A 27208-nucleotide genomic window follows, 5' to 3' on the forward strand; every position below is an offset into this window, starting at 1 on the left:
TGGAGCTTCAACCAACTAATCTGCAATGACTTGTCCCTTGATTGCCTTTCTGTCCACATATTCAATGTCAAACTTGCTTAAGAGCATGACCCATTTGGCGGTTCTGCCAGTGAGAGCAACTTTGGACAAGAGATATTTAAGTGGATCAATTTTAGCAATTAATTTTGTCTTATTATTTAGCATATAGTGTCATAGTTTCTGTGTGTTGAACACTAATGCCAAACATGCTCTTTCAATGGAGGTGTAATTGAGTTCATATCCTACCAACGTCTGACTAATGTAGTAAATGGCGTGTTCCTTCCCTTGATCATCTGTTTGCGCCAGTAATGCCCCCAATGCCACTGTAGTAGCACATATGTACAAAATGAGGGGTTTTCCAGGGGTAAGTGGCATCAAAACTAGAGGTGATGCTAGATATTCTTTTAATTTTTCAAAGGCCTTTTGATTGAGGCAATCCCATTTGAATTTTGTGTCTTTACGCAACAAATGTGCAAATGGATGGCACTTGTCGGCTAGCTGTGAAATGAAACGCCTGACAGACTGGAGTTTTCCCTAGAGACTGCATAGTTGTCTGAGAGTTTTTGGTGGAGGCATTTCCATAATAGCTTTTACTTTTGTGGGATCAACCTCGATGCCTCTATGGGAAACAATGAATCCTAGTAGTTTTCCCGATGTGACGCCAAACACACACTTTTTAGGATTTAGGCGCAGCTTGTATTTTTCCAATCTTTCGAAGATCTATTTTAGAATAGGGATGTGCTCTTGTCTTGTCTTGGATTTGCCTAGAAGATCATCCACATAGTCCTCCATAATTTTGTGCAAGAGGTCATGAAAAATTGTTGTCATTGCCCGTTGATATGTAGCTCCAGCATTTTTAAGGCCAAAAGGCATGACTCGGTAACAGAAAGTACCCCATGGTGTTGTGAATGCGGTTTTATGTTGATCCTCATCTGCTATCCTGATTTGGTTGTATCTAGAAAACTCATCCATTAGCGATAGCATTTCATGTCCTGTTGTAAGATCCACAATCATATCTATGTTTGGGAGCGGGAAATTGTCTTTAGGACAAGCTATATTTAGATCTCGAAAATCTATGCAAATGCGGATGCCCCCAACAGGTTTGCCGACAGGCACAATGTTGGAGACCCATTCAACGTAGTCTATGGGTTTGATAAATTTTGCATCTAACAACTTTTGAAGTTCTGCCTTGACCAAGAGAGCAATATGCGGGTGCATTTTGCGGAGTTTTTGTTTTATAGGTTTTGCATCTGGGCGGAAGGCGAGATTGTGAACCACCAAGGCAGGATCCAGCCCTAGCATATCAGAATAGGACCATGCAAAATTGATTTTAACCTCTATAAGGAAGTTGATGAAGTCTTGTTTCTCGATTTCGGTGAGGGATTTGGCAATGAGCACATTTTTCGAAATGACTTCAGTGCCCATGTTGATGTTGTCTGTTTCTTCTATCAACAAATTTGATTTGTCTTGTGGAAGGTAACCAATGGTAGGGAGGTCAAATCCCTCATCGTCAAGTGCCTTTTCCAGGTTTTCACTTTCAGATACGCCCTTTGTTTTTATTTCTTGTTCATCCAAAGGCGCCTCAGGGAGGTTTTCACCTAGGAAATCATATCTTTTTCTTTTATTATCTTTTTTGTGGATAAGGGCATTGACTTGACTACCAAAGTATCCCTTTTCATGTAGTTGAATGCCCTCAATTCTATTGCAGTCTTCCATATTTTGCATTGTTAGGAGAGCAATGAGAGCATTATCATTAACGCAGATATCTAAATTGGGTTTGTCTCATTGGCCCCAGTCAATGAGTTCAAGATGGACAAGATGTAGCTCATGTGAAGTGGGAGGGGTTACGGGGGTGATGGTATTGATGTAAGCATCGAAGAAGGTATCTTTCTCGTATTCATAAGGCATTTCGTGGAATTCCTCTTCATCAGGGCTTTTGATATCCAAAGAAGGACTAGAAGGGGCACCGGCGATAGTAATCTTAGGCACTGGGGTGTACCCCAAGCCTCTGTTGTATCTGTAGGAGATAGGATTTATGGGTGCTTTTCTTCCTTTCTCCTCTGGTCCCAGACCATGTCCTTTGTAACCCATTTTTTCAACTATGGCAAATTCTTTTGGGTACATTTCTTTGGATATTCTTGTTGGATCATCATCCTCTTCCCGGTACAGCCATGAAGAGATATCTTCTTTGAGGTTCTCATTATCAAGTGGGCCCCATTGCTGGAAGGTGGTGTTTTGGCATTGCATGACTGGTTTCGGGTCCTTTTTTAGCTCTTTTGGTTTGCCAAATGACTTAGGAGAGAGAGGGAGGTTGCCTATTAATAAGATATCCTCCAATTTGTATTCTCCATAGCCATTGTCCGAGATCTTGATTTGATTATTTGGTTGGGATGATGTGGAGGCAACATTTGATGTGTCAGATGGAGGCGTTGGCTAAGGTCTATTTAGTGGGCAATGATACGGATGCTTCCCTTCTAATAGTTTGCAATATTGAAAAGGTTGGGGATCACCTTTGATAGTGATCACTTTTCCATTATAGGGGAATTTGATGCATTGGTGATAGGTGGAGGGTACGGACTGCAAGGAATGAATCCATGGCCTCCCGAGGAGAATGTTGTAGGGGAGATCAAGATCGAGTACTTGGCAAGGGGTTTCAATTGTAATGGGGCCCACTTGAAGAGGTAAGGTGATCACGCCCTTTGAAATTCTTTCTACATCATCATATGCCTTTATTGTGATCCTTCCTGATGTGTCTATCAGATCCTCAGAAAGTCCCAATTATTTTATTAATTTGTATGTACACAGATTAAGCCTGGATCCACCGTCTATCAGGATACGTTTGACCTTATGCTTGTGGATGAGAGCTTCGATGTGCAAAGGTTTGTTATGGTCCTCATTTGTGGGAGCATCTTGGGAGTTAAATACAATGTGCTACTGGGCAGCAAGATTTCCAATGAGGGTTTGAAATTGGGTGGCATTGATGTTATCAGGAACACGTGATTGGAGAAGGGCTTGTTCCAAAATTTCTTTATAGACCGGAGAAGTCTTGAGAAGTTCCAAAATGGAGATCTGCGCGGGTGTCTTCCCAAATTGATCAAGGAGGTCATATCGACGAGTGGAAGACATGGGTGGGGGGTTTGGTGGGGGAGGAACTCCTTGGATGGTGACTCTTCCTCGGCATGTAGTTGCATTGCAGTCATTCTGGAAATGGGAGGTGGAAGGCGTGGCACCTTGAATGACTATTCTAGCTGGATTTGGTCTACTTTGGGAAGAAGGAGGATTAACTCCTTGGATGGTTATGACATTGACATGATTGTCTGCAGGTTCAATGCGACTTACTAAAAAATCAAAACCGGTTACGTGATTAGCATAGTCATAATCCATTGCATTAGATGATGAGCCTTTTCCTTTATCATGCTTTGGGAAGGGTTCCTGGTACATTTTGAGTTTGTCATTGTTATTACCAGGTTTTGCATTTGCTACCTCAATCTCACCTCTATCAATGAGATCTTGTATGTAGATCTTCAGTTTCATACACTTTCATGTATCATGTCCCTTGATACGATGGTATTCACAATACTCATTTTCATTATACCATCTTGGTTTAGGTTGATTGGGATCAAACGGGCAAGTCATTGGGAAAACCACTATACCTGCTTGGACAAGTTTTTGAAACACCACTTCAATAGGCTCAGCAAGAGGAGTGAAATCTCTTGGAGTCCTGTTATTCGATCGGGGTGGTCGTCCTTGGATTGAGACATTGTTGTGAGGTTTTTGAGATTGATTTGAATTGTTTTGATTGTTGAATTGATGAATATTGGTGGTGGATTTTGGGGGAGCAGCCACGGTTTGGACCCGCTTTGCATCAGTTACACCATCATTGACCACGTTTTTATTTTTAGCCCATAATTTTGGCTTGTCGTTATGATAAGAGGAAGAACTTTGTGATGACTTCTGGTAATGTTTCAAGGTTCCTTCCTCCAACAAGACATGTTCGAGGGCGAGACCCTTATCGGTCAATTTTTGGAAGGATTTGATACATTGAGATATTAAAGGTTTTGAAAGTTCAGGCACCAAGTTCTTTTGAAATAGTTCAATTTGATGTTGTTCTGGCATGTCCCACTGGAATTTTTTGATAAGATGTCATCATCTTTGTAGGAAATTGGTGAAGGTTTCTCCAGGCCTTTGTTTTGTATTACATAGGTCCATCATAGAAACATCATTACCCATGTTGTATGCATAGTGGGCCAGAAATTTTTCCGCCAAGTCTGGAAAAAAGAAAATGGAACCTCATGGTAAAGATGAGAACCATGCCAGGGCGTCTCCCATGAGACTCTTGGGAAAGAGTCTGTGAAGATAAAGGTCTATAGGAGACTTCTTGGCATAAGATGTGGAATTCTCGGACATGGTCACAGGGGTCTCCTTTGCCTTCATACTTGGTGAATTTAGGGATCTCAAATCCTGGGGGATATGGTGCAACTGATATAGACAGGTCGTAAGGACAAGGGAAAAACTCTTCGAATGAGTAAGCTTTCCTTTTATTAGTTTTTTCTTTCATGTTTTTGATGATATTCTTCATGTCTTGAATTTCCTTGATGAGGTCTTGTTGTGGACTTTGATATTGATGAATTGTATCTGCCCCAAGAATTGGATGAACTAAAGAAGGTGCATCACCACCAATATATTGATATGATGAGGAGGTGGGAACATGGGATGTGATGACTGATGTCGCTGGGGTTCGTGTGATAGTTGGTTGCGGTCCGCCGACTGTTGTGACGGGATTGAATGTGGTCTAGATAAAATTTGCGACATTGTTGGGAGAAAGGCAAGTTTGTGGAATAGAAATATGTGGTTGAATAGAAGGAGGTGGTATAGAAGTTTGTTGGAGAATGGATGAGATTGGATTTGATAGTGGTATGGATGGTAAGGAGGAAGAAGGCGGGATGGAGACCGTGGTGGGAGGTGTCGCGGGTGGCATTGATTGGGCTTGAATGATTGATGGGGCTGCAATTGATTGAGTTTGAATAGTAGGTGCAGCACTTTGTGTGGGAGCGAGGTCTCCTTGTGGTTGTTGGACGAGAGCAGATCTATTAAATTCAGGTGGAAGTTGAGCTCCATGTTCAAGAAGAGTTTTCAGAAGTGCAGTAGGATTGTGTTTAATAAACTTTTCTATCATCTCTTGGTTATAAGAATCCGCTAGGAAAGTTTACACTTCCGGACAAAGTTCATCTTGGTTAACCATGTCAAGATTTTGGCTTTGATCTTGATCACTTGGTTGCCCACTTTGTGTATGATCTTGCGTGGGATATTCATATAGGACACCAATGTCTGGCATGCCATATTGTTGATCAGCCATCTTTTTCTTTTGGGATCGAGTTGCGACCATACATGATATTTGTGATGAAAAGACTTAGGAAAATTGTGATGAAATGACTTAGAAAATTTGTGATGGAAGGATTTTAGAAACTTGTGATGAAAGGACTTAAGAAATTTGAGGATGAAAGGACTTAAGAAATTTGTGATGAAAGGACTTAAGAAATTTGAGGATGAATGGATTTAAGAAATTTGTGTGATGAAAGGATTTAAGAAATTTGAGGATGAAAGGACTTAAGAAATTTGAGGATGAAAGGATTTAAGAAATTTGTGTGATGAAAGGATTCAAGAAATTTGAGGATGAAAAGACTTGAGAAATTTGTGATGAAAGAAAGGATTTAAGAAATTTGTGATGAAAGGATTTAAGAAATTTGAGGATGAAAGGACTTAAGAAATTTGTGATGAAAGGACTTAAGAAATTTGAGGATGAAAGGACTTAAGAAATTTGTGATGAAAGGACTTAAGAAATTTGAGGATGAAAGGACTTAAGAAATTTGTGATGAAAGGACTTAAGAAATTTGAGGATGAAAGGACTTAAGAAATTTGAGGATGATTGATGAAGAAGGTATGGTAGTGATGGTTTAGAAGAAAAACTTGATGACTAGGTTGTCTTTGGCATGAACATGAAGGATCTATTTAAATGGCAAGTTGTATGAAGGGATATGACCGCCCTGATTTGGACGATAGTAGGTGTTTCAAAGGACAAACTTGAATGTTGACGTAGAGGATAAACTCTTAGCTTCTCTCTTAGGCTTATGAAAAATGGGACGGACGGAGTTTTTGACGCAATTTTGGACTTGGTGTAGGTAATGACTTGGAAAATTTGTTTGTGTCTTGACAAATATTTTTGCAAAGTGTTTGGGGATAGTGATGTGTTTTTAGTCTACTCTTGGCAAGTATGTATCAAACAAAGTAAACACAATGATTAAATGCATATTATCTCAAAGACACTCATGCTCATATACAACATTCTTAAGGCTGGCAAGGACAATAGTCATTGAATCCCAATTGGTTTCCCATCTACGCTTACCCAAAGCGGACACTTAGATGCTTGACCCCACTGGCTCCCCTCCACGACACTCACTTCTCAGGGCAGCCAAGCATCAATTCTCATGAAAACTCCTCATAGCGAACTTTGTGTCTCTACTAAGGGTCGTAAGAATATGGGCTGCTTCAGAGGTCCGACCTCCTGCACCAATGACTAGAGGGTTTTTGGCCACTATGAACAAGGTGTTTAGTAAGTCTTCCCGTTAGGAGCTACCCTTCGAAGTTGCGCAAGCGCAATTGAGGCCTATAGCCCAACGAAGCACCAAGAACTTAGTAGTCACGCAAGCATGATTGAGATCTCTAGGATCCTACTAAGCACCCAATGTAAGAGTGAACTCTCATATAGCCCCAACCATTAACCCTTTCGTAGTCAATGGCCTATTTATTATAGTGAGTTGGGAACCCCAGGTCCAGGTGAACTCACTTGGGTCGTTCCCCTCTTACCTTCTCAAAGAGCAAGTTGGGAGGGCAGGCCCGCTAGAGGTAAACACACAATCAAACAAGAAAAGGTTGGAGGGTCTAGATTTCTGATCGTCTAGTAAGATGAGAGCATACTTTCCTACCTTTACGCTTTTCTTAAAGACACATAAGACAATGGTTCATTCCATTTTAATTAATATCTAGGTGCCTAATTTAAATAAATGCATAATATTTGGTTGAATCAGCTAGGCAACCTGCAAAACCACTTGATTAGTAGTTTGAAAAATGGAGTCTTCAAAAAGTGTCCTGCAAAACAACTTGATTAGTAGTTTGGAAAAATAGTCTTCAACAAGCGTCCTGCAAAAATCAACAAAATGACAAAAATATTAAAAAAAATTATTTTTTGGGAATGAATAGAAAAACATGAATAAAAACTTTTTTACTAATGACAAATGTGGATTTGAAGAAAGCTTTGATGGGTAAATGGGGTTTGACTAGGTTTTTACCACTTTCTAAGGGATAGGCAAGCAAAAAATGGGGATTTTGGAGGAGAGATGAAGGAATGGGAAAATTTGTCTAAGAGGGACAAAGAAGCAAAAGTTGAAGATGCATAATATGGGAAAAATTTGGAGGTGATTGGATGAAAAGGGAAGAAGTTATGGCAAACCCTAAAAATAGAGAAATATGAGATTTTGGGCTTCAAAAAGTGGATTTCTGAGATAAGGCCTCCAAGGAAGAAAATGTGGAAAATGGCAATGTGGAGAATCTGGTGAAGTTTGAAGGGAAATGGAATCAAGATAAAGAAGATATGGCAAAAAAATAGAAAAAAAATTTCCCTAGATTTAACGGAATAGAAACCCTAAATTTAACAGAACAGAAACCCTAAATTTAACAAAACAGAAACCCTAGATTTAACAGAGCAAATTGTCGCACTAAACAGAATAACATAAAAATGTCAAAGGTCCAGATTTCTAATTGTCTAGATAGACAAGAATATACTCTCCTACTTTCACACTTTCCTGCGGGCGGACAGATTATATTTAAACAAAGCAGATAACAGGAAATAAATAAATTAAATGCAGACTACAGTTAGCACCTAAAATTTTCAGACAAATTAACAGAGCAGACAGTAGCACTACACAGATAGAAAAGTGTCAAAGGTCTAGATTTTTGATTGTCTAGATAGACAAGAGCATACTCTCCTATTTTCACACTTTCCTACGGTCAGAGCATACAGTCGTGCTAAACAGAATAGAAAAGTGAAAGGTCTGGATTTCTGATTGTCTATATAGACAAGAGCATACTCTCCTACTTTCACACAGATTATACTAAAACAGAACAGACAACAAATCAAATAACAAATCAGATAACAGAGTTGTCCTGCTGCAACAGAAACAGAAACATAAAAAAAAAAGAAACAGAATAGAATAAGGAGGAGCTGTCGTGTTGAAATGCAGAGCCGCGATTCTGGAACCTGTGAAAAAGATATATATATATATATATATATATATTTCTGCAATCGTGCTATTCTGGAACCTGCGTCTCACAACTCACAAAAACCTAAAAAAAATAACAACATTAGTTCTCAGGGACGTGAGTCCCACTGGGCATGCCAAAATGAAGAGGGGAAAATAGATTTGAAAGGTAAACGGATCAAAACATAACGAAATAAACATGCAGAATGCTAAAATATCATTAAAAGACCATTTCACCTTGCTATTTTACCTTCTCCTTCGGATTGAGCTTGATGAAGTGAAGGCACCCCTTGATAATGCTCCACTTGATGTGCTCCTTTGATTGTTGGATGTGGATGGCTCTCCAATATTGTACACAAATGATTGGGATGAATGATAAGGATGAGATGATCAAGTTGCCAAGATGATTTCCTGGGCTCAAAAGGGCAGCATAAGCTTACTGGATTTCAAGATGTTCAAATGAAGGAATGGAACCCTATTTTATAGGAAGACGAGAGGAAAACGGATGGCTAGGATGAATTCAAGATGAAGGGCTAAGATTTACTTGTGAGGTCACACAAGGTCCAAGAGAGGGTGTGGAGACCAAGAAATATGCCTTAAAGGCATTTCGTATCTCCACACTCTACAAGATGCATTGGAGGAATTAAAAATTCTCCAAAAATGGATATTATGGGGATTAGAAGAATAAAAAGGAATTAAAAATTCCTTGGGAGAGGGAAATGCCTAGAGGAATGTGAGATTTCGAAAATCTTACATTCATCTAGAAAAAGAGCATTTAAAGCTAGTGGCTGAATGAAAGGACAAAGAGTTGACTTTGTGGCTAATCATGATGATTAGCCATTAACAACTCATTAGGAGGGGAATTAGAGGAAATGTTAGGTGGGATTTATATTTGTAGGAAAATTTGACTAGGAGAGAGAATGAGTGGAGGGAATAAAAAATTAGAAGAATAATGTTAAGTGAGTTTAGGGAGCTTCTAGAAGAATTTATTAGGTTAATGATGAATTAAGAAGATGATTTGTAGGAATCATGTAGGTTAACTAATTAATTGAAATTAATTAGCTAAGAGAAAGATTTGTGAGGATTTGATTTTTTAGAAGAATAAAGAAAGGGATTGATTTATTAAATAAATCAATCATATGCTATAGTGACAATATTAATTATATTTAATTAATATTGAGAAGAATTTTAATTAACATAATTAATTAATTAATTATGTGAGGAATTAAAAATAATTAAAATAATTATTTTTAAGTGTCTACACACACACACACACACACACACACACACACACATATATAGTTCCCAGTTTTAATTTATTTAAACACAGAGTAGAATTTAATGAGTATATGAGAGATAAAATATTAATGTAAACAATAAGGAATTATTTATAGGAGTGAATAACACAGAGAGTTATTCACAGAGGGATTCATTCCTCAGTTTTCAACTATTATTTCCAGAGAGAAGTAGATAACCAGACACAAATATATTAATGGAACCAAATGAGAATATCACAGAGAATTATTCAGAGCAAAAACTATTCCTCCATTTTAACTAATTTTCACATAGAGGATATATAACCAGATAATAGAAAAATATTTATGGAATCAAATGAGAATATCACAGAGAATTATTCATAGCGAAAACTATTCCTCCATTTCAACAAATTTTCACAGAGAATTATTCACAGCAAAAACTATTCCTCCATTTCAACTAATTTTCACAGAGAGGATATATAACCAGATAATAGAAAAATATTTATGGAATCAAATGAGATCAAGGATTCATTCACAGGAGATATATTCTTCAATTTCAACTGATAATCATAGAGGAATTTTGATTCAACTATTATTCACAGAGAGATCTTATTAAAAGGATGAGATTTAGATTTCTATTCGAAAAACCAGAGAGATGAATTAGAGGAAGGAAATAAAGATTAATCTAATCTAATTCTCTGCAAGGAATTGAAACAAGATTCTCTTCTTTTTTTTTTTTAACTAATCTAATACTCAGCAAGGAATTGAAACAAATTGATCTATTTCTCATCAAGAAATTGAAACAAGATTGATCTAATCTAATTCGCAGCCAGAATAAGATGCATGATTCAAAATAAAATAAAACTAAATTAAAAGAACCTGGATACTTGTAATTGATGTAGAATCCCCTATGAATCCTTCAATTAGCCTCACTTGATCCTTCAAGCTTGAAAAAAAATCCTCCAAAGCAACCTTAGCTATTCTCCAAAATGAAATATGACTACCAAAACAATTACTTGAGAGAATAATTTCTTCAAGGAATAACCAACTCCCATTTTTGAAAACTTGCATATCATTTATAAGAAAAATCCCTCTATTCCACTATCTAGAAATTTTAATTTAAAAAAAGAGATTCTTTTCCAATATTGGACTCATACAAATTGATTAAACTTAGTGGGGGAGTAACATGCAAGGTGGTGGAGAATCCTCTAGAAGCTTCTTATTCTTTCTACAACATGTGCCATAATTGGAAGTGAAAAATAAATAAATAAAAATAATGTATATTTTCCATGTGTGTGTGTGTATATTATTATTTTCATTCTTTTTATAACATTTATTCAATCATTTAAATAGCTTATCCAAAAATATGATACAATTGTATTTAAATCAAAAGTGATAAAGGAGGGTTGTGATATCCTCCCCCCCTTAATTTGTGCATCGTCTCGATGCACTTATTGAACGCATCCAAAAGAGTCTATAGTTCATGATTAAAACAAAAAAGGAAACAACTACTGCATATCCTTAGTATCCTCCCATGTGGCATTCCTTTCATCATACTGGTTCCATTGTACTTTGCACTGATCAACCTCTCTGTTGTGCAACTGGCACTGGCGCCTCTCCAAGATTTTGAATGGCTCTATCATTATTCCTCCCATTTCCTGGACCTGTAAAGCATCCTAATTCAAAATGTGTTTCTCATCAGGTACATACTTTTTAAGAAGAGATACATGGAAGACATCATGGATTTGGCTCAACTGGGGAGGTAAGGCCAACTGGTATGCAACTGGATTAATCCTTCCCAATATTTCAAAGGGTCCAACATAACGAGGTGCAAGCTTAGTCTTTTTCCCAAATCTTATGGAACTCTTGTGTGGCCAAACCCTTAGGAAGACTTTCTCTCCCACCTCAAACTCCCTTGGTGTCTTGTTTTTGTCTGCATAACTCTTCTGCCTATCTGAGGCTTCCTTCAATCTCTGCCTAATTTCCTTAGTTTTCCTTTCCATTTCTTTCAACATATCTAGTCCAACAATTACTCTATCTTCAAGACTATCCCAACTCAAAGGTGTTCGACATGGTCTACCATACAAAGCTTCGAAAGGTGCCATTCCCAAAGATGTTTGATATGTATTATTGTAAGCAAACTCTACCAGAGGTAGATACTCTTCCCATTTCTTCTGTTGGTCCATGCAATACATGCGAAGTAGATCTTCCATAATCTGATTTGTTCTTTCTATTTGACCGTCGGTTTCAGGATGGTATGCAGTGCTAAAATTTAGTTGAGTTCCCAGAGCTGATTGAAGAGTTGTCCAAAACCTTGAAGTGAATCTAGCATCTCTATCTGATATGATTTTCTCTGGTATTCCATGCAACCTAAATATTTCCTTAACAAAGTGCCTAGCCAAGGTAGGTGCATCATCCTTCAGATTCCCTGGTATAAAGTGTGCCACCTTAGTGAGTTTGTCAATTACCACCATTATTGCATCATGCCTAGAAGGTGACATGGGTAACCCTTGCACAAAATCCATGCTAATAACTTGCAATTGTAACAATCTAGCTGGATGTCTATGTTCTACCTTTACTCTTTGACACTCCAAACATTTAGCCACATACTTGACTATGTCATTCTTCATCCCTTGCCAAAAGTATAACTTCTTTAGATCTGCATAAAGTTTGTTAACTCCTGGGTGCCCTGAATAAGGGGCATTGTGAGCCTCTGATAAGACTACTTCCCTTAAGTCTCCTGAATTAGGAATATAGATTCTATTATTGTATCTGAGCAACCCATCTTCATCTAATGTATACCCTTCTATCTTAGGATTGGTTGGATCATGTTCTAATGTCAATTTGACTTGCTCATACCATGGGTCATGACCTTGCTCATCCATCACTTGCCTTTTGAAAGAAGTTTTGAATGTTGCTATAGTCATCAAGTGTCTCCTCCTACTCAAAGCATCTGCCACCCTATTTTCCTTCCCCTTATTATATTCAATTTCAAAATCATATTCACTTAGAAACTCTAACCACCTTCTTTCTCTGGCATTTAAGTGGGGTTGGGTAAAGATGTACCTTAGTCCTTGGTTGTCTGACTTCAACTCAAAGGGCTTCCCTAGTAAGAAGTGTCTCCATTTTTGTAGGGCATGCACAATTGCTGCCAACTCTAAGTCGTGGGGTGCATAATTGACTTCATGAGTCTTTATCTTTCTGGATTTGTAAGCTACTACCCCTTCATCTTGGACAAGTACTCCTCCTAAACCTTCAATAGAAGCATCAGCTACAACTGTGAAGTGTCCATTCGGATCTGGTACTTTTAGAATGGGTGCTAACATTAGTTTCCCTTTCAAAATTTGGAATACCTTATCACTTTGTTCTGTCCACACAAACCTTTTACCCTTCCTTTGTAATGAGGTGATGGGTTTTGCTATCTTAGAGAATCCTTCCACAAACCTCTTATAGTAACCTACTAGCCCCATAAATCTTCTTAACTCTGAAATGTTTTTAGGGATCGGCCATTCTACTATTGCCTTTATCTTATCTGGATCAACTGCTATTCCTTCCTTTGATATTATATGCCCAAGGTAGTGAATCTTTTCCTCGAAGAAGGCACATTTTGACAATTTCCCATATAACTTATGTTCTCTCAACCTTTGCAAAACAATTTGTAGGTGTACTAAATGTTCCTCCTCATTCCTAGAGTAAATCAATATGTCATCCAGAAAAAACAAAACAAATTTATCCAAGTAGTCATGGAGTACACTATTCATTAGGTTCATAAATGCAGCTGGGGCATTGGTTACACCAAAAGGAACTACCGTGAATTCATAATGCCCATATCTAGTCCTGAAAGCTGTCTTCAGAATTTCTTCCTCCTTAATTCTGAGTTGATGGTACCCTAACCAGAGGTCTATCTTTGAGAAAATTGCTGCTCCTTTCATTTGGTCAAAAAGATCCTCTATGCGAGGTCAGGGATACCTATTCTTTATGGTGACCTTGTTCAACATCCTATAGTCGATCCATAGTCTTAAGGTTCCATCCTTCTTCTTAACAAATAAGACCGGCGCTCACCATGGTGATACACTTGGCCTTATTAATCCCTTAGCTAAAAGTTCCTCTAATTGCATTTTGAGCTCTTGTAATTCGGTTGTGTTCATTTGGTAAGGTGCCCTTGATACTGGTTCAGCTCCTAGTAGCACTTCGATAGAAAAGTCAAACTTCCTCTTAGGAGGTAAGCCGGGTAATTCTTCTAGAAATACATCCTTGAATTCTTTTAAGAAAGGGGTATTCTCAAAGGTTGGGGTGTTTTCCTCTTTTCCTTCATCAATTTCAACCATATAGATTAGGCCTCCTCTTCTTTCCTTCTTTAATTGCATGGTTGATATGGTTTCTATATTAATGGGTTTAAACCTTACTTGGATTTTGACCCCTTTTCCCCCATCTTCCAAACATTCAACAACTTTATTATAGCAATCTAAATTAGCTTAATGGTCTATTAACCAACTCATTCCAATAATTATATCATATAATCCTAGGGGTGCCACATAGAGGTCTACCCTTGTTCAAATTCAAGAAATTGTACCCTTGCCCTCGGCAAACGCTTAGTTAGTTATTGATTTAAGATTTTTAAAATTTAGTTTCTATCATTGCAAAACATTCCCTTAGTTGTATAAATTGAAGTGAGCACAAGGCCTAGATTTGAACCTTTGCTCTGATACCACATGTAATAACCCACCTTAATTAACCCAACAAAATTGACCATTCTTTTTTTTTGTTTAATTTAATCATTGTGTTTGATTCAATTGCATACTCTGGGCATCCATCCATTTGGATTAGGCATTCATCTATCCAGGATGAGCATCTAACCATACGGGTTAGGCATCGGTCCATACGGGACATAAGATTTCATCTATCCAATACGGGATAGGCATCTACCCATACGGGGTAGGCATCGGTCCATACGGGACATAAGATTTCATCTATCCAATATGGGATAGGCATCTACCCATACGGGGTAGGCATCGGTCCATACGGGACATAAGATTTCATCTATCCAATATGGGATAGGCATCTACCCATACAAGGTAGGCATCTATCCAATCGAGATAGGAGGTGCTCTGCGCAGAGACTTAGACTCATCGGGACCATTCGGGTCCTGAGCCACTCACTAAGTACTACACTCTTCTAACAGAAGTGCATCGAGGTCGTCGTCCTTAGGAGTAATTAAATAACATAATACAAGCTTGAATTCCGCCTCAAAATTTGGCTTAAAGCCTCGGGAAGTCAAGTGAATCCATATGCAATTCCTTCCGAGTATGCATTGAATTACTTTTTCCAATTTAATTATCTTATCTTTCAAAATAGGATTCTTACTCAATCTTTCTTTTACCAAGCCTAGACCCCACCCACGAATGCCTGAGTACGAGGGACAACTCCGTCCCAAGACTACCTACATACCTGCTTTGGCACGGGATCAAGGCGTAAAGTATGTAGTTCTATTTTCTACTTTATGGTTTGATGTAAACTGATTAGTGGGTATGCAACCCTTTCTAGGGTCAATGTCCCAGACAGTTTCTTTGCGGTTGCTACCCACGATGGTAGCGCTTAAGCAAAGGCTCAAGATGGCCTATTGCTTGTGGCCTAAAACAACTAGATCCTAATTCTTATCATGAGCATCACCCTTGACCAATTGTCAATCGATAACAATTTGTCAAGATTAAATCAATTTTATAAAAGCATTTCACTCATCATCCCTATCGAGGTTTACTATAGTTTAACTCAACGGATGAAAGATCGCTTTAGAATTATCTTATTAAATTATCGATCCAAGGAGGCTTACCCGCCCCTTGGATTTTAACTTCCAAGTGTCCCTTATTACTCCCTAACGATTTATAGGGACAATTCCATAGACGTCGTTGATGTAGCTTTATTAGGCGTTAAGTGTAGTAGTTCAACACGATGAGATTACCCATAAGCATGACTCAAAGGCACTGTATATACCGAACGCTACTTGGTTATGGTTTTCCAACTTCCTTTATTTAATTTTTCTAACTTATGATAAACATCATGCTTGGAAAATAATTATGAATTGAATGCGTATATTTAGACATTTCAAGGCTCAATTAATTGAAATAACTACTTGATGAATGACATGGAATAAAAACCATAACTAAAATTATTTATTATTCAAAACTTGAATATAACTTGCATAATAATGACAATTAGGTAACTTGTATAATAATAATTAAACATGTAATTTGCATGAAGATGGGAACAACAATAATTGAAATCAATGTAAAGACATTTGCATGAGGCGAAGGTAGTGTAAGTTATATGCGAGAATATCGCTTATAAAGCCACTAATCCCAAAATAGAATTTAGCTTCAAATCATTTAATAGGGATCAATTGCTAAGTGGATCAAAAAAATATAATTATAAAATTTGGTATAATTTAATTACAATTTATAAATTGCTAAAACTAATTATAAATTTTAAAAAAAATTATCTAAGTTTAAAATTTTAATAAACTAAAATTATATATAAAAAGGAATTTAATTAACTAAAATTTTATACATATATAAAAAAAATCTAACAAATATCATTTGTCATAATTTAAGATTTGATTGGCATTAATAAAGGGGTCAAGTGGGAGTGGGACCCCACGGGTCCCCTCCACTACCCTACGGCCACTGCCGCAGCAGTGACCGCGGGCTAGTGGAGGGTACCATTACGGTACCACTCCCCCTACAGAGTATTAACTTAGCCTACGAGTCCGATAGCCCGTACGGCGTGTTGGGTACCATGCACCCAAACAATAAGGAAATTTACTTTGGCAAAAATTTATAACTACTATATTTATTTGTATATATATATATTTATATATATAGTTCCCAGTTTTAATTTATTTAAACACGGAGAGTAGAATTTAACCAGTATATGAGAGATAAAATATTAATATAAACAGTAAGGATTTATTTATAGGAGTGAATAACACAAAGAGTTATTCACAGAGGGATTCATTCCTCAGTTTTCAACTATTATTTCCAGAGAGAAGTAAATAACCAGACACAAAAATATTAATGGAACCAAATGAGAATATCACAGAGAATTATTCACAGCGAAAACTATTCCTCCATTTCAACTAATTTTCAAAGAGAGGATATATAACCAGATAATAGAAAAATATTTATGGAATCAAATGAGAATATCACAGAGAATTATTCATAGCGAAAACTATTCCTCCATTTCAACTATTTTCACAGAGAGGATATATAACCAGATAATAGAAAAATATTTATGGAATCAAATGAGAATATCACAAAGAATTATTCACAGGGAAAACTATTCCTCCATTTCAACTAATTTTCACAGAGAGGATATATAACCAGATAATAAAAAAATATTTATGGAATCAAATGAGAATATCACAGAGAATTATTCACAACGAAAACTATTCCTCCATTTCAACTAATTTTCACAGTGAGGATATATAACCAGATAATAGAAAAATATTTATGGAATCAAATGAGATCAAGGATTCATTCACAGGAGATATATTCTTCAATTTCAACTAATAATCACAGAGGAATTTTGATTCAACTACTATTCACAGAGAGATCTTATTAAAAGGATGAGATTCAGATTTCTATTCGAAAAACCAGAGAGCTGAATTAGAGGAAGGAAATAAAGATTGATCTAATCTAATTCTCTGCAAGGAATTGAAACAAGATTCTCTTTTTTTTTTTTTTTTTCTTTTACTAATCTAATACTCAACAAGGAATTGAAACAAATTGATCTAATTCTCATCAAGAAATTGAAACAAGATTGATCTAATATAATTCACAGCAAGACTAAGATGCATGATTCAAAATAAAATAAAACTAAATTAAAAGAACCTGGATACTTGCAATTGATATAGAATCCCCTATGAATCCTTCAATTAGCCTCCCTTGATCCTTCAAGCTTGAAAAAAAATCCTCCAAAGCAACCTTAGCTATTCTCCAAAATGAAACATGACTACCAAAACAATTACTTGAGAGAAGAATTTCTTCAAGGAATAACCAACTCCCATTTTTGAAAACTTGCATATCATTTATAAGAAAAATCCCTCTATTCCACTATCTAGAAATTCTAATTAAAAAAAAGAGATTCTTTTCCAATATTGGACTCATGCAAATTGATTAAACTTAGTGGGGGAGTTACATGCAAGGTGGTGGAGAATCCTCTAGAAGCTTCTTATTCTTTCTATAACATGTGCCATAATTGGAAGTGGCAAATAAATAAATAAAAATAATGTATATTTTCCATGTGTGTGTGTGTGTGTATTATTATTTTCATTCTTTTTATAACATTTATTCAATCATTTAAATAGCTTATCCAAAAATATGATACAATTGTATTTAAATCAAAAGTGATAAAGGAGGGTTGTGACAAAAACTATAACCAAGCTACTGTTGATAACTGATGCTGCTCTAGCATGCAGTTAGATTAATTTAGTTAATAGTTTTTTTGTTTATTCATGCAAATAAAGCATGTACTCCAACTTGCATTAATCCTTAGGACTATTTTTAGTTTTTTTTTTTGCATGAATTTGTTTTTAGTAAATAAAGCATGTTGTGTATGCACTTATTGTATTCTTAATTTAGGGAGTAGTTTGGTTTTTTTAGTTTGAGAGCCTTAGTAGCTTTCCATGCAATGCTAGGAATATATTTAGAACTGCAATTATTATTTATTCTTCTAGACTGCAAATTCTTTATATATGCAGCCTCTATGTAATTTTTTAATTAAGCTTCAATAAAGAAATTGGTGTGTGCAATTCCAAAAAACAAGGCACTTTGTTTTTTATTTCGGATTGTGATTTCTTTTTGCAATTGATTCTTTTTGCTATTATTGTTTGTTAATCAGCTAGTTTAGAGAGGATAGGCCAGGTTCAAAATTCTACAAGTGGTATCAGAGCAGGTAAAATTGTTTTGGGTTAAAGTTTTATTATTGGAATTTTGCCAAAGTTAATCATGTCGAATTCTAACCATATGCCCATTCTAGAATTTGATGGGAATGATTATGATTATTGGTGCATTAAAATGCTGACCTTTTTTATTGGAAAAGATTTGTGGGAGATTATTGAATCAGGTTATGAAGAGCCAGCTGATTGGAATGCCCTTACAACCAATGACAAAATAGCTAGAAAGGAAGCAAGGAAAAAGAATGTTGAAGCTTTGTTTCACATTCAGATAGCTCTTGATAAGAGCTTATTTCCAAGAATATCAGGAGCAACAACTGCCAAAGATGCCTGGAAGACTCTACAAGAATCTTACCAGGGTAGTGATCAAGTTAAAGCGGTCAAGCTTCAAACATTAAAGCGAGAGCTCGAGAATTTGAAGATGCAAGAAGCCGAAAGTATAAGTGATTATTGTGTCAGAGTCAAAGATGTGGTCAATAAAATGGCTACACTTGAGGAAATTGTAAGCAATGAAGTATTGATTAAAAAAAGGTGTTGAGATCTTTGACACCCAGATGGAATCATGTAGCAATAATCATAGAAGAAAGCAAGGATTTGACAAAACTACAGTTTGATCAACTGGTTGGATCCCTAATGTCTCATGAAGAAAGATTGAAAGATTCTTTTGAAGGTGTAGAGAAAGCATTTTCCTCTAAATTTCTAATCACAAAAAATGAAGATGCAAGCAGCAGTAGTGCCAAAATCAATCAAGGCCAAGGTAAAGGGTAAAGCCAAAATTCTTCAAGAGGTAGAGGAAGAGGTGGCTCAAGAGGAAGTGGTGGTTTCAGAGGAAGAGGTAGAGGTAGATTTGATAAGAGAAATGTTCAATGTTACCACTGTAACAGGTATGGCCACTTTGAAAGAGAATACAAATTGAAAGAAGGTAAAAGTGCTAACTATGCTCAAGAAAGTAGTGAGAATCCTCCTAATCACTTATTTTTATCTTATGCAAAGGGTGAAAATACTAGTAAAGATGTTTGGTACCTATATTTTGGATGCTCTAACCATATGACAGGGAATGAGAAGTTGTTCTCAACAAAGGATGGAAGTTTCAAATCCAAGATCCAGCTTGGTGATGATAAATCATTGGAGGTTGCTACCAAAGGAGCTATGGAGGTCGAAATAAAAGAAGGTATAAAGAGTATTCATGATATTTATTATACTCCACAATTGAAGCACAATTTGTTAAGTGTTGGGCAGCTATGTGAGAAAAATTATAAAGTAGTCTCTAAGAATAAGACTTGTACTATCTATGATAAGAATAAGGACAATAGGGTGATCATTGTTGTTCCTATGACAAGAAATATGATGTTCCCCTTGAGGTTTGGTGAACATAACAACAGTTTGGCAAAAATGGCTTATGAGGATTCAAGTTGGTTATGGCATCTCAGGTATGGACATTTAAATTTTCATAGTTTGAAGTTTCTAACCTCGAATGCATTAGTTTCTGGTTTGCCCACGGTTGAGGAACACAAGGAGGTTTGTGAAGGTTGTGCTAAAGGAAAGCATGCAAGAGAAAAGTTTCCAAAGGGCAATGCATGGAGGGCTCATCACCCACTTCAGCTTGTTCATTCAGATATATGTGGTCCTATGGAGACTAAGAGTTTGGGTAAGTCATCATATTTCATCACTTTTATTGATGATTACTCACGAAATTGTTGGGTATATTTTTTGAAGGCCAAAGATGAAGCCTTGGATACATTCAAGAAGTTTAAAGCCCTTGTGGAAAATGAGAAAGGGTGCAAGATCAAATGTTTAAGGACTAATCATGGAGGAGAGTTTTGCTCAAAGGCTTTCCAAAGTTATTGTGATTTTAATGGCATCAAGAGGCAACTTACTACTGCATACACACCTCAATAGAATGGAGTAGCTGAAAGGAAGAATTGTATTGTGGTTGAAAGGGCAAGTTGCATGTTACAAACCAAGGGATTGAGCAATTCTTATTGGGGAGATGGAGTTGCTACATCGGTGTATATCCGCAACTATAGCCCCACCAGTACACTAGAAAAGATGACTCCTTATAAAGCTTGGTATGGTAAAAGGCCTAATGTTAATCATTTCAAAGTTTTTGGTTGTTTGGCTTATGTGCATGTACCTGATCAGAATAGACAGAAATTAGATGCAAAGAGTGAGTCATGTATGTTTATTGGGTATAGTGAGAAAAGAAAGGGTTATAGATTGTATAATCCCCTCACTAACAAGCTTATTGTCTCAAGAGATGTGATTTTTGATGAAGGGGGAGTTTATGGTCATCAAAAAGGACATATTGAGAAGCCAAAAACTGTTTTGAGTGATAATATAATTGCTGATATTGACCATGAGCAGCCAACTAATGTTTCTATATCCAGTGGTTTAACTCCACCAAGCAGCCCTTCATCAAGTTCTTCAATACCAAGTTCAAGTCCAGCTTCTTCTCCAAGTTCTACAAGGAAAGTAAGAAGATTGAGTGATATCTACCAGAGGAGTGGAAATCAAGTACATGAAGAAAACCCAATAGGTGAGACAGTAAATTTTTCTTTATTAGCCAAGGTTGATTTTGAACCATCATGTTTTGAAGATGCATGTACTAATGAGGTTTGGGTGAAATCCATGGAAGAAGAGATGGATTCCGTTCACAGGAATGACACTTGGGAGTTAACAGAACTTCCACATGACAAAAAAAGGATTGGCATCAAATGGGTCTACAAGACCAAGTTTAACAGTGATGGGAGTGTTGAAAGATACAAAGCGAGATTAGTTGCTAAAGGCTTCACACAAAAGTATGGAATTGATTATGAAGAGACATTTGCACCAGTACAAGACATAGTAGTTTCAAATTCTACAAGTGGTATCAAAGCAAGTATATGTTGATTTCATTAGCAGCTCAGAAGAAGTGGAGCATACATCATATGGATGTGAAAAGTGCCTTCTTGAATGGGTACTTAGAAGAGGAAGTATATGTGGAGCAGCCAAAAGGTTTTGAAGTGGAAGGAAAAGATAATTATGTCTACAAATTGAAGAAGGCTTTGTATGGCCTCAAGCAAGCACCAAGAGCGTGGTATGCCAGGATTGATGGATACTTTCAGGAGAATGGCTTCCAAAGAAGTAAGAGTGATCCTACCCTTTACTACAAACAAGAAGGTACTGATATTCTCATCATAAGTTTGTATGTTGATGATCTTTTGTATATGGGTAGTAGTTCTAAGATGAAAGATCAATTCAAAGCTGCTATGATGAAAGAATTTGAGATGAAAGATCTTGGTCTAATGAAATATTTTCTAGGAATGGAGGTTTATCAAAGTAAGGATGAGATTTTCATTTGTCAAACAAAGTATGCACAAGATATGCTGAAGAAATTTAATATGACTGATTGTAATCCTGCCTCCACTCCAAGTGCTCATGGATTTTTGTTATGTCAAGATGATGGTGTTGATTTAGTTGATGAGACAGCTTATAGAAGTATTGTGGGGAGCTTGATGTTTCTAATCCACACGAGGCCTGATATTGCCTATTCAGTTTCACTTGTTTCAAGGTATATGACAAATCCATCTGAAATACATATGAAGGTAGCCAAGAGGATTTTGAGGTATGTGAAAGGGAATTTAAGTTTTGGTATTCATTACTACTCTTCTAAAAAGTTCAATCTTGTAGGCTTTAGTGATTCAGATTGGGGAGGCAGTATGGATGACTGTAAATCTACATCTTGAAATTGTTTTTCTTTTGGTTCTGGTTTAATTACCTGGAGCTCGAAAAAGCAAAGTATTGTTGCTCTCTCATCTACAGAAGCAGAGTATGTTGCAATTACCTCAGCAGGTACACAAGCTCTTTAGCTCAGAAAAGTTTTGGAAGAAATTGGAGAAAAGCAAATTCAGCCTACAGTGATATATTGTGACAATGTGAGTGCCATCAAGTTAGCTAAGAATCCAGTTCATCACAGCAGAACAAAGAATTTTGATTTGAAATATCACTTCATACAAGATTTGGTGCAGAAGAAGGATGTTAGATTGAAGCACATCAACACCCAGGATCACCTAGCAAATATATTCACCAAAGCGGTTGCGAAAGCTCAGTTTATAGCACTACGAGATAAGATTGTGAGCCCTCTCAGCATCAAGGGGGAGTATGTTGATAACTAATGGTGCTCTAGCATGCAACTAGATTAATTTAGTTAATAGTTTTTTTGTTTATTCATGCAAATAAAGCATGTACTCCAACATGCATTAATCCTTAGGACTATTTTTAGTTTTGTTTTTTGCATGAATTTGTTTTTAGTAAATAAAGCATGATGTGCATGCACTTATTGTATTCTTAATTTAGGGAGTAGTTTGATTTTTTTAGTTTGAGAGCCTTAATAGCTTTCCATGCAATGCTAGGAATATATTTAGAACTGTAGTTATTATTTATTCTTCTAGGCTGCAAATTCTTTATATATAGAGCCTCTATGTAATTTTTTAATTAAGCTTCAATAAAGAAATTGGTGTGTGCAATTCCAAAAAACAAGGCACTTTGTTTTTTATTCTAAATTGTAATTTCTTTTTGCTATTATTGTTTACTAATCAGCTAGTTTAGAGAGGATAGGCCACGTTCAAAATTCTACAGCTACAAGGAGTCTTTCCAATTTAGAATTTTGCAAGCTAGTTACAAAGCCTTCTAGATAGATTGAAACAAGAATGATTCTTTCAAATGGAAGAACAGGGAAAGAATTTTTTTATTTAACCATCTCACACCTACCACATTTTATTCATAGCAACAATTAATATAGTGACAAACCAATGTTTTCGAGTGTTCTTCTCCTAACATGATCCTTATAATCCACTTAGTTGGTAAACAAATTCCATATGCCTTGGGATCCAAATGGCGCGATCCACCTTTATTTTTAGGTTGTATACAATATAACCAAGAGGAGGATCTAAACATGTTTTTCCATCCCAATTAGTCCACAAGAATTGTCAAATGATTTTATTTAAGTCTCCGTATCCTTTTTTGGAGGGCATGCAATAAGAGGAGTAGTAAACATGAGAATATCCAATTTACCACTTATATTTTGCTAACTAATGATAAAAGATTATTTCCCCAAGTGTAGATTTTATTTTTAACTTTATAATAAACCAATTTCACATATCATGAAGAGTGAAGCCCAATGCAAAGGGAATACCCAAGTACCGAGTAATTTGTCCATGCCTAATTTTCTCCCATTCTTTAAGAATCCATTGTTAAACTGGACCAGAGTGGACCATTAAAAAAATTATTTTATGATGGGCCAACTTAGAATCCAAAACTTAGGATACTTGGATCTTGAAGGATCCTCAAGATGAAAATCTAAAGCCCAAGCTTGTAAATAGAAAATTTGTCCATAAATAACCTAAGTGCCATATGGAAGGACAACTTGTGCGTGGTCAACAAATTTACATTTGCATGACATATCCTTTCCCTAACCCTACCAAAGCCTCAAATTTTCAGCCCTTGTTTTTCCAATTTATTTTAGCCCATTTTATAGAAATCAAATTCAGCTAGTATTCCATTTAAAAGAAAGAAAATGACGAATCTATGTTGACAATCAACCACGTCATCAAAAAGCAAAAAGAATAAAGTTTTACTTGCTTCTTCATTATATGGCTCCTCCATTTCATTGTCATCCACTTTTTTAACTCCCTTCTTGCTCATTTTGAATGGTTTTACTACATTTCCTCCCACCAAACCAAGGTCATTCATTGCTTCTCTAATCATGACATCATCCCCTTTCATCAATATAAATAATTCAATTATTTGTGTCACCCAATATTACCACCTATTTGCCCACCACTTTCCTTACCTCTACCTTTAGCCTCATGAATGCTTCATTCACCCCACTACTCTATATTATTCATTCCAAGAACTCTCACCAGAAAAAAATTCAGAACACCCTAAAGTTTAAACACAAATTGACCTCTAGAAAGCTCTCCTACCTACCTTAAACTTTTCTTCTAATATTCACAAACATTTTGCAATGGGAACTCCACTTTTTCTAAATACTAGCGGTTGGACCTGAGGAAGGTCCAATTTGTACTGCCGATAGCATGTGTTTAAATTGTCTAACTAATTGGAAGGTTATATGTCTTTGATGGTGATGGTTTCAGGTTGTTGATTCTCTTTGCCTGTCAAGTGCGAATTCAGATTCAACATTGTTGAATTTATTCTGGGGCACTTTTAGCTACCTTCTACTTCCTACAAAGATGGAAAAATTTAAGGCTGCATGCATTGGCTTCAGTCTTGATTTTGGGTATGTAGCTTATAGATGATATGATTGCTTTGTGTTTGCAGTTGCACCCTTCTTTTTATACTTCCTTTCTTTACTCTGCATACTTGTGAGACAGGGACACCTTTAATATTGTCTAGATGAAAACATTGACGAAACCAAAAAGAAACATTAAGGGAACCACAATTCATGATATTTCAAACAGGATTTATCTACCATTAAAAATAAGTGCATTAGATCTCTTAAACATTGGCAGGTTTATTGTGAGAAAGCCACACCCAATCCAGGGCATTGATAGGCCAAGGGAAGTGGGGGCACCCAATCCAGGGCATTGATAGGCCAAGGGAAGTGGGGGCCCAAATTGTAGAGCACTTTGACAACTTAGTATACTCAGATTGAGTTAGTTTTTAAAAATCCACAATGTACTTTTGCTACAGCAATAGATCTCCATGTTGGCTACAAACAGACCAAGGATCCTTCTTACCTCCAACAATTCTATTAGTCCCAGACATTTATTGACTTGGGCTATAGACAGATTATTCTTCTAATACAACTTCAGTCTAAATTTATTACCATGTTGTGGCTTAAGATCTAATGTCTCAAAGCTTTATACATTTTGTCTCCATGTTGGCTACAAACAGACCAAGGATCCTTCTTACCTCCAACAATTCTATTAGTCCCGGACATTTATTGACTTGGGCTATAGACAGATTATTCTTCTAATACAACGTCAGTCTAAATTTATTACCATGTTGTGGCTTAAGATCTAATGTCTCAAAGCTTTATACATTTTGTCTGCAATTAAAAATTATTTTCCTTCACAATCCGTCAGGTAATTGAGGTGTAAATGTCCAATCAATGCATCAAATGTATTATGTGTTGCTACTCAAAAATGTTGCCTGCACTAACGTCTTACATTTTTTTTCCTCTTGATGTGTGTAATTTAATCAGGATGCTAATATCTTGTCTTGTTTGCATGATTCAAATATTATAGCCAAAATTCATTTTATTCCAAATAATTCACAGTTTGCTAGAATCTTGTCTTGTTTGCATGATTCAAATATTATAGCCAAAATTCATTTTATTCCAAATAATTCACAGTTTGCTAGAATCTGAACTATTGATCTAATTGTAGAACAACAATTCATTAAATATTTCATGTGGACCAAGGAGGTATGACTACAATGTTTTCTGTCCAATAACATTTAGAGCCAATTTTTGGTCTTCCAAAACTAACATTTTGAGCAATACTTCATTAAATTTTTGCATGTGGATCAAGGTGTTACAGCTGCAATATTTTATGTCCACCAACATTTAGAACTAATTGGTACCATCTATGGTTGCTTGTTGCATGCCATTTTTTTGGTGTTATTTGTTTTGCCATTTAATTATTCAAACCATGATAATTATTTAACAATCAAAACATGCATTAAAACGAACAATCAAAATTCAACATCATTTAGAAACATTCACAAATTGTTATAAATTCCCAAGGATTTCCAGTTCCATATGTACATCGTTCTACAAATCCCAAATTAGTCATAAAAGCTAAGCTGATTCAAAGGACAAAGATGTCAACCAACCTGATCCTTATTGATGGTTTGGGAAATGGCGAGTGTTATCTTGGATGTGATATCACTGTGTGTTAGTGTGTATACCTTGAGCTTCAAAACTTCAAATATTGCAGGCCCAAATAATCTGGACACCTGATAAACCAGAAAGGAAAAAACCCAAATTATATAAAGAAATATTAGCACATGAGATTCAGAGACAAAAGAGATTGATGATATAGCACATGAGATTCAGAGAAAAGAAAAGATTAATGACATAAGTTACCAATCCAACAAAAAAAATCCGAATTTCTAAAGTTTAAAAAAGCACAGCAACTTCTAAAAAAAAAAAAAAATGAAACAATAATTATATATTTCTAATTTTATGCCTGTTATTTTGATATAACTTATGTTAAGCAAATTGATAGAGAATGATTGTCATCATAAATATATGTGCAGATTTAAAGAGTGATTTTGGTTTAAAGTGAATGATAGTACAAGACAAATTAAAGATCAAGAAAAGGTTGTGCTGGAATGAATATTGCAACGTGGAAGGCAAAATAGGCACAGGGGAGAACAAGTGTAAAAAGGGAGCATCAATTTCAACTCCTCACTTTGTTGGCCTTGTAAGAGTAATCAAAGACAAGTTTCTAAAGAGTGTATAGAAGTGATCATGGTCAAGTGAAGTTGTAGCAGGCATCCAAAAATTTACATACTGAGAGAAAGAGAAGACAGAAATTGAATGAGTCCATCTACAAATTGGACTCTGTTGTTCCCAAAATCAGTAAGGTATGTGCCATGTATAAATATACTTGTAGTTGTTGTGGATTTCTCCTTCCTTAAACACAAGACAATGAATAGGATAT

The sequence above is a fragment of the Cryptomeria japonica genome, chromosome 3 (assembly GCF_030272615.1).
Source record: "Cryptomeria japonica chromosome 3, Sugi_1.0, whole genome shotgun sequence".
Taxonomy (NCBI): domain Eukaryota; kingdom Viridiplantae; phylum Streptophyta; class Pinopsida; order Cupressales; family Cupressaceae; genus Cryptomeria; species Cryptomeria japonica.